Below are 8,225 nucleotides of genomic sequence, written 5' to 3' on the forward strand. Positions count from 1 at the left end.
TCATTTATCTAGCACCTTCTAGAAGATAATACCTGGAATCTGATTGGTTGCTATGGGCAACATCCCATCTTAAATAGAACTCCCATTTTAGTAAATTTACCCCCTAGTGTCCTCGTTGATCTTCCTGTTGTCAACCTTGTGTATCTGTTGAACTATGAGTTGTCGATATATGTATAATCGATATATTGAAGGTCAGTCCGTCATCCGGATACCGTTGCTAAGGGGACGAGCTATCATATCCCACATTGCAAATGCGTACAGAATATGATCATATTGCACAAATTTGTAAACGTGAAAATTGTTATCAGGGGAAGATGGAGGATAACACTCTGAAACAATCTGTGGTTACTTGTTAGGGTCTCCTGCCCTGTGCTGCCACGTCGTCATGGCAACCGGGAGACAAGTGCTAGCGGAGTGACCTGAGCGCAGCTGATACTCCGGTTCGGGTCTTTTGCTGTGCAGTGGTTATAGGCTCTGTGCATGGCAGGGGATCCGGTGCTGGTCTTTGTGCTCACAGTCTGTGAGGTCTGAGTGGGGCGTGGACAGCACCTGCTTTATAAGGCCTCTTCTCAGGGTAAGCAGATGCTGCTGAATCTTTGTTGGTTAGTCAGTTTCTGAAAGTTAGCCAGTACTGTGTAGCTTTGTATTTGTTTGTTGCTTACTGCAAATAGGCCTGGGGATTTGGTATTACACTCTGCCAATCCAGACCTAGCAGTAAGACTGGAGTCAGTCGTTTAGCTTGCTGGGGTTCTGTTACTACTCTGTGAACTTAGCAAGTTTGCGGCTGTATTCTAAGACTTGCCTGTCTAATCCTGTCTCACTTTGCTAGGTGTCAGGGGTCAGTTTAGTGGCAGTAAGCTGAACCTGTGCACTGCAAGTGAGAATTAGGATTGTGGAGACTCTCCTTGTGTCTATCATTCCATCTCTGACCAAGGAGTTTACTGCCACACCCGTTGGTAACCCTTTAGGGTTTTGCTGTTGCCCTTAGCAACAGCATTTCGGGTTCTCTACGTATTAAAACACAACATCTTGCTTTTCTCATCTGAGCAGTTCTAATACAAGGGAGATACCCAGTTCCTTAGCCTCTGGGCTTCTCTGTTCACTTTGTGTGTATTTTGTTACCCTATCACCTTCTGTGTACGTTATGTCATATTCCCCAGTCTGTCTGTAAGTCCATTTGTTTTGCATAACAGTTCAAACACCAGTACATTCCTGCAGGCACTGGAGTGCATAACAGTCCTGACACCAGTACTTTCCTGCAGGCACTGGTGTGCATAACATTACTACAGGCTTCACTTTCAGAGCTTGGTAAATCCTACGGGGGCTATTTTGCAGTCAGAAATGGAAGGTCTGTCCTTTTTAAACCTAAGGATGTTTAACTTATTAAAGACCAAAATATCATAATTTAGATTTTCAAAATATTTATTAATAAAGTTACTGAAACATTCTAAACATGAATATGCCAATAGTTTTACAAATCAGGCCCCAGTTACAAAATGATCACGTGTCATATGTATAGGACATTGGGCCTAATTTAAGGTTGATTGCAAAACAATATTTTCCTCTAATGGGCAAAACCATGTGCACTGCAGGGTGGGCAGATATAACATGTGCAGAGAGTGAGTTAGATTTGGGTGGGTTACTTTGTTTCTGTGCAGGGTAAATACTGGCTGCTTTATTTTTACACTGCAATTTAGATTTCAATTTGATCACACCCCACCCAAATCTAACTCTCTCTGCACATGTTACATCTGCCCCACCTACAGTGCACATGGTTTTGCCCATTAGAGGAAAATGTTGTTTTGCAATGAACCTTGAATTAGGCCCATTGTGACTATACGTATACATATGAGATGTAATTATGTGACCGGCGGTCACAATACAGACTTCTACATCCCACCCCTTCAAAATCCCGACAGGCGGCATGCCGACTAACAGGGACTATTCCCACTCGTGTGTGTCCACGACACCTATAGAGTGGGAACAGAACCTGTGGCGAGCGCACAGAGCCCGCAAGGAGCTTCGTTGCACTGCCCCCCCCCCACCCCTCACCTCACCCTACCCTTTGTAAGTAAGCACAAGTGATTGCATATGTGCCCTTTCTTTTCGGACCACGTGCAGTATCAATTACTGTATTTTATGGTAAATAAAGGACATAGGTGGGACTAGGCTTCATTCCCATATACCTGATATGGCAAGAATATTGTAACAACTAGAAAGACAGGTGGCATAGTGTTTAGCATAGCACTAAGGCAGGGGTGGGGAACCTCCGGCCCGCAGGCCATATAAGGCCCGCGAAGCCATTTGCTCTGGCCCACCCGCTTCTCCCAGTGAGACACGCCGCCGCTCAGTCCGGCGGCAGCGTGTCTCAGCTGTCAGTGTCAGGACAGGGAGGAGAGCGCGGCGGCGACGTGTAGAACTTGAAACCAGCCGCCGGTTCGTGAGCCAATCAGAGCTCGCGGACCGGCAGCCAATCAGTAGCCGCGGCTGCTGGTCCACGAGCTCTGATTGGCTCTCGAACCGGCGGCTGGTTTAAAGTCCTACACGCCGCCGCCCAACATAGCAGCGCTCTCCTCCGTGTCCCGCCGAAAGGAGCAGTAAGTAGCACGGAAGGGGGGGGGGCACTGTGGGGGCATCTGTATACCTGGCACTGTGGAGGGCATCTGTATACCTGGCACTGTGGGAGGCATCTGTATACCTGGCACTGTGGGAGGCATCTGTATACCTGGCACTGTTGGGGGCATCTGTATACCTGGCACTGTTGGGGGCATCTGTATACCTGGCACTGTGGGGGCATCTGTATACCTGGCACTGTGGGGGCATCTGTATACCTGGCACTGTGAGGGGCATTTGTACACCTGGCACTGTGAGGGGCATTTGTACACCTGGCACTGTGGGGACATTTGTATACCTGGCACTGTGAGGGGCATTTGTATACCTGGCACTGTGAGGGGCAATTGTGGATCTGGCACTGCACTATTGGGGGCATATGTGTATCACATCCCATTTTAACTGGCCACACCCATTTTTTTGGGCACGCGCGCCTCCGGCGCGCACACACAGTACCTCTATGGGGCAGACCTGCTGGGGGGCAGGGTAATTTTTAAGTTGAGAATTTTTGTATGGCCCCCGAAGGATTTTATAAATATCCAAATGGCCCTCGGTAGAAAAAAGGTTCCCCACCCCTGCACTAAGGGCTTGTGTTTAATACCAACCAAGGTCCTATACGTGCAGAGTTTGTATGTTCACCCCACTTCTGTGTGTATTTCCTCCTATAATCCAAAAAAAAACATACTGGTAGGTTAACTGGATTAAAAAAAAAAAAAAATAACCTAATGATTGTGTACATGTTTTATGGGATATAGATTGTAAACTCTACTAGGACAGGGACTGATGTGAATTCTCATCCTTTATTTTCTATATGGCACCACAAGGGGGCAGCAGTGCCTTACACAGAGCCTGATCCTTACTTGTATGTAAAGCAAAAAAGCAATTGGGCTAAACCATGTTGCACTGCAGGTGGAGCAGATGTAAAATGCAGAGAAAGTTAGATTTGGGTGCTGTGTGGTCAAACTGAAATCTAAATTGCAGTGTAAAAATAAAATCTAGTATTTGTGGGCTACATGCAAAAGCAGCCAGTATTTTCACTGCACAGAAAAAAATAAATAACCTACCCAAATCTCAATCTCTCTGCACACGTTACATCTGCCCCACCTGCAGTACAACATGGTTTTGCCCAGTTGGTTGCTTTTTGCTTTACTTACAAATATGAATCAAGCCCATAGTACATACTGACAATGTGCTAAAAAGTTTAAGTTATTGGGTGGTATGAATGCTGTGTTACAAAGTCCATAATCCGTAAAATTAGAACATAGTTTTATCTTAAATAAAGATACAATATAAATATAAATCATACTTTCACAGGAATGTATTAAGCCTAGGGTGCACTACACATTAGAGTAATACAACAGCCAATCAGGACATATTGGGTTCTACAGAAATCACCCTGAAAAAATAAGAATTTACTCACCGGTAATTCTATTTCTCGTAGTCCGTAGTGGATGCTGGGGACTCCGTAAAGACCATGGGGAATAGACGGGCTCCGCAGGAGACTGGGCACTCTAAAAGAAAGATTAGGTACTATCTGGTGTGCACTGGCTCCTCCCTCTATGCCCCTCCTCCAGACCTCAGTTAGGGAAACTGTGCCCGAAAGAGCTGACACTACAAGGAAAGGATTTGGAATCCAGGGTAAGACTCATACCAGCCACACCAATCACACCGTATAACTTGTGATAACCATACCCAGTTAACAGTATGAACAAAAACTGAGCCTCAATCAACGGATGGCTCATAACAATAACCCTTTAGTAAGCAATAACTATATACACGTATTGCAGAAGAAGTCCGCACTTGGGACGGGCGCCCAGCATCCACTACGGTCTACGAGAAATAGAATTACCGGTGAGTAAATTCTTATTTTCTCTGACGTCCTAGTGGATGCTGGGGACTCTGTAAGGACCATGGGGATTATACCAAAGCTCCCAAACGGGCGGGAGAGTGTGGACGACTCTGCAGCACCGAATGAGCAAACTCAAGGTCCTCCTCAGCCAGGGTATCAAACTTGTAGAACTTAGCAAATGTGTTTGAACCCGCCCAAGTAGCAGCTCGGCAAAGCTGTAAAGCCGAGACCCCTCGGGCAGCCGCCCAAGAAGAGCCCACCTTCCTTGTGGAATGGGCTTTCACTGATTTTGGATGCGACAATCCAGCCGCAGAGTGAGCCAGCTGAATCGTGCTACAGATCCAGCGAGCAATAGTCTGCTTCGAAGCAGGAGCGCCAACCTTGTTGGCTGCATACAGAATAAACAGCGAGTCAGACTTTCGGACTCCCGCCGTTCTGGAAACATAAATTTTCAAAGCCCGGACTACGTCCAGCAACTTGGAATCCTCTAAGTCCCTAGTAGCCGCAGGCACCACAATAGGTTGGTTCAAATGAAACGATGATACCACCTTAGGGAGAAATTGGGTACTAGTCCTCAATTCTGCCCTGTCCATATGGAAAATCAGATAGGGGCTTTTACATGACAAAGCCGCCAATTCTGACACACGCTTAGCCGAAGCTAAGGCCAATAGCATGACCACTTTCCACGTGAGATATTTTAGCTCCACGGTCTTAAGTGGCTCAAACCAGTGGGATTTCAGGAAATCCAACACAACGTTAAGATCCCAAGGTGCCACTGGTGGCACAAAAGGAGGCTGAATATGCAGCACTCCCTTTACAAACGTCTGAACCTCAGGCAGTGAAGCCAGTTCTTTTTGAAAGAAAATGGATAGGGCCGAGATCTGAACCTTTATGGACCCTAATTTGAGGCCCATAGTCACACCTGACTGTAGGAAATGCAGAAAACGACCCAACTGGAAGTCCTCTGTAGGGGCCTTCCTGGCCTCACACCAAGCAACATATTTCCGCCCTATGCGGTGATAATGCTTTGCTGTCACATCCTTCCTAGCTCTTATCAGCGTAGGAATTACTTCATCCGGTATACCCTTTTCCGCTAGGATCCGGCGTTCAACCGCCATGCCGTCAAACGCAGCCGCGGTAAGTATTGGAACAGACAGGGCCCCTGCTGCAACAGGTCCTGTCTGAGAGGCAGAGGCCATGGGACCTCTGTGACCATCTCTTGAAGTTCTGGGTACCAAGTTCTTCTTGGCCAATCCGGAACAATGAGTATTGTTCTCACTCCTCTTTTTCTTACTATTCTCAGTACCTTGTGTATGAGAGGAAGAGGAGGAAACACATACCGACTGGAACACCCACGGAGTTACCAGTGCGTCCACAGCTATCGCCTGAGGGTCCCTTGACCTGGCGCAATATTTTTTTAGCTTTCTGTTTAGGCGGGACGCCATCATGTCCACCTGTGGCCGTTCCCACCGATTTGCAATCTGCTCGAAGACTTCTTGATGAAGTCCCCACTCTCCCGGGTGGAGGTCGTGCCTGCTGAGGAAGTCTGCTTCCCAGTTGTCCACTCCCGGAATGAACACTGCTGACAGTGCTTGTACGTGATTCTCCGCCCAACGAAGAATCCTTGTGGCTTCCGCCATCACCACCCTGCTTCTTGTGCCGCCCTGTCGGTTTACATGGGCGACTGCCGTGATGTTGTTTGACTGAATCAGCACTGGTTGGTCTCGAAGCAGGGGCTCCGCTTGACTCAGGGCATTGTATATGGCCCTTAATTCCAGTATGTTTATGTAGTGTTCACTCTAGGCTGTTTTAGCAGGGCGCCGCGCCCTGCCCGTTTTTTAACAGGCAAAACCCGCCCTGCCCCTTTTGCAGCGCCCTGCTAGAACAGCCGCCCGCTCCCTGCCCTCCCGGCGTGTATAGATGCCGTGCGCATGCGCGCGGCATCCATTCACGCATTGGGAGAGGGCTGGGGGAAGCCCAGCACCGACGGAGGTGCTGGGCACGCCCCCAACAGTGACGTCGCCGGCCACAGACGCTCTCTATAGTAGCGTCTGTGGGCCGCACCGCCCCCTAAAATGACGGAGGCGTGGCCACGCCCCCTAATTTGCGTGGCCGCGCCCCCATTTTGGACGCGCGCGCACACATGTGCCCCCGGAGTCCGGCACCCTGCCCCTTTTCACTCCTAGAGTGAACACTATTTATGTGCAGACGAGTCTCCTGACTTGACCACAGCCCCTGGAAGTTTCTTCCCTGAGTGACTGCCCCCCATCCGCGGAGGCTTGCATCCGTGGTCACCAGGACCCAGTCCTGTATGCCGAACCTGCGGCCCTCGAGAAGATGAGCACTCTGCAGCCACCACAGAAGAGACACCCTGGCCCTCGGGGACAGGACGATCAGCCGATGCATCTGAAGATGCGATCCGGACCACTTGTCCAACAGATCCCACTGAAAGATCCTGGCATGGAACCTGCCGAAAGGAATGGCTTCGTATGACGCTACCATCTTTCCCAGGACTCGCGTGCAGTGATGCACAGACACCTGCTTTGATTTCAGGAGATCCCTGACCATGGTCACTAACTCCTGAGCCTTCTCCTCCGGGAGAAATACCTTCTTCTGTTCTGTGTCCAGAATCATGCCCAGGAAGGGCAGACGCGTCGTAGGAATCAGCTGCGACTTTGGAATATTCAGAATCCAGCCGTGCCGTAGCAACACTTCCCGAGAGTGCGCTACGCTGACCAACAACTGCTCTCTGGACCTCGCCTTTATGAGGAGATCGTCCAAGTACGGGATAACTAACTCCTTGCTTCCAGAGAAGTACCATCATCTCCGCCATTACCTTGGTAGTGACTCTCGGTGCCGTGGATAGACCAAACGGCAACGTCTGGAATTGGTAATGACAGTCCTGTACCACAAACCTGAGGTACTCCTGGTGAGGCGGATAAATGGGGACATGCAAGCACGCATCCTTGATGTCCAGAGATACCATAAAATCCCCCTCTTCCAGGCTGGCAATGACCGCTCTTAGCGATTCCATTTTGAACCTGAACTTTTTCATGTAAATGTTCAAGGATTTTAAATTTAGAATGGGTCTTACTGAACCGTCCGGTTTCGGTACCACAAACAGTGTGGAATAGTAACGCCTTCCCTGCTGAAGGGGGGGTACCATTATTATCACTTGCTGGAGGTACAGCTTGTGAATAGCCGTCAGGACTATCTCCCTCCCCGTGGGAGAAGCTGGCAAGGCGGATTTTAGGTAACGGTGAGGGGGCGTCACTTCGAATTCCAGCTTGTATCCCTGAGATACAATTTGTATAGCCCAAGGATCCACTTGTGAGCGAACCCACTGGTTGCAGAAATTTCGGAGACGCGCCCCCACCGCTCCTGGCTCCCCAGCGTCATGCGGTGGACTTAGTGGAAGCAGGGGAGGACTTTTGTTCCTGAGAACTGGCTGCATGGTGCAGCTTCTTTCCTCTACCCCTGCCTCTGGCAAGAAAGGATGCACCTCTGACTCTCTTGCTTTTTTGAGAACGAAAGGACTGCATTTGGTAATACGGTGCTTTCTTAGGCTGTGAGGAAACCTGTGGCAAGAAAGTCGACTTTCCAGCTGTCGCTGTGGATAAGAGGTCCGAGAGACCGTCCCCAAACAATTCCTCACCCTTATAAGGCAAAACCTCCATGTGTTTTTTAGAGTCGGCATCCCCTGTCCATTGCCGAGTTCATAAGACCCTCCTGGCAGAAATGGACATTGCATTTATTCGAGAGCCCA

Source organism: Pseudophryne corroboree, chromosome 10, assembly GCF_028390025.1.
Source record: "Pseudophryne corroboree isolate aPseCor3 chromosome 10, aPseCor3.hap2, whole genome shotgun sequence".
Taxonomy (NCBI): domain Eukaryota; kingdom Metazoa; phylum Chordata; class Amphibia; order Anura; family Myobatrachidae; genus Pseudophryne; species Pseudophryne corroboree.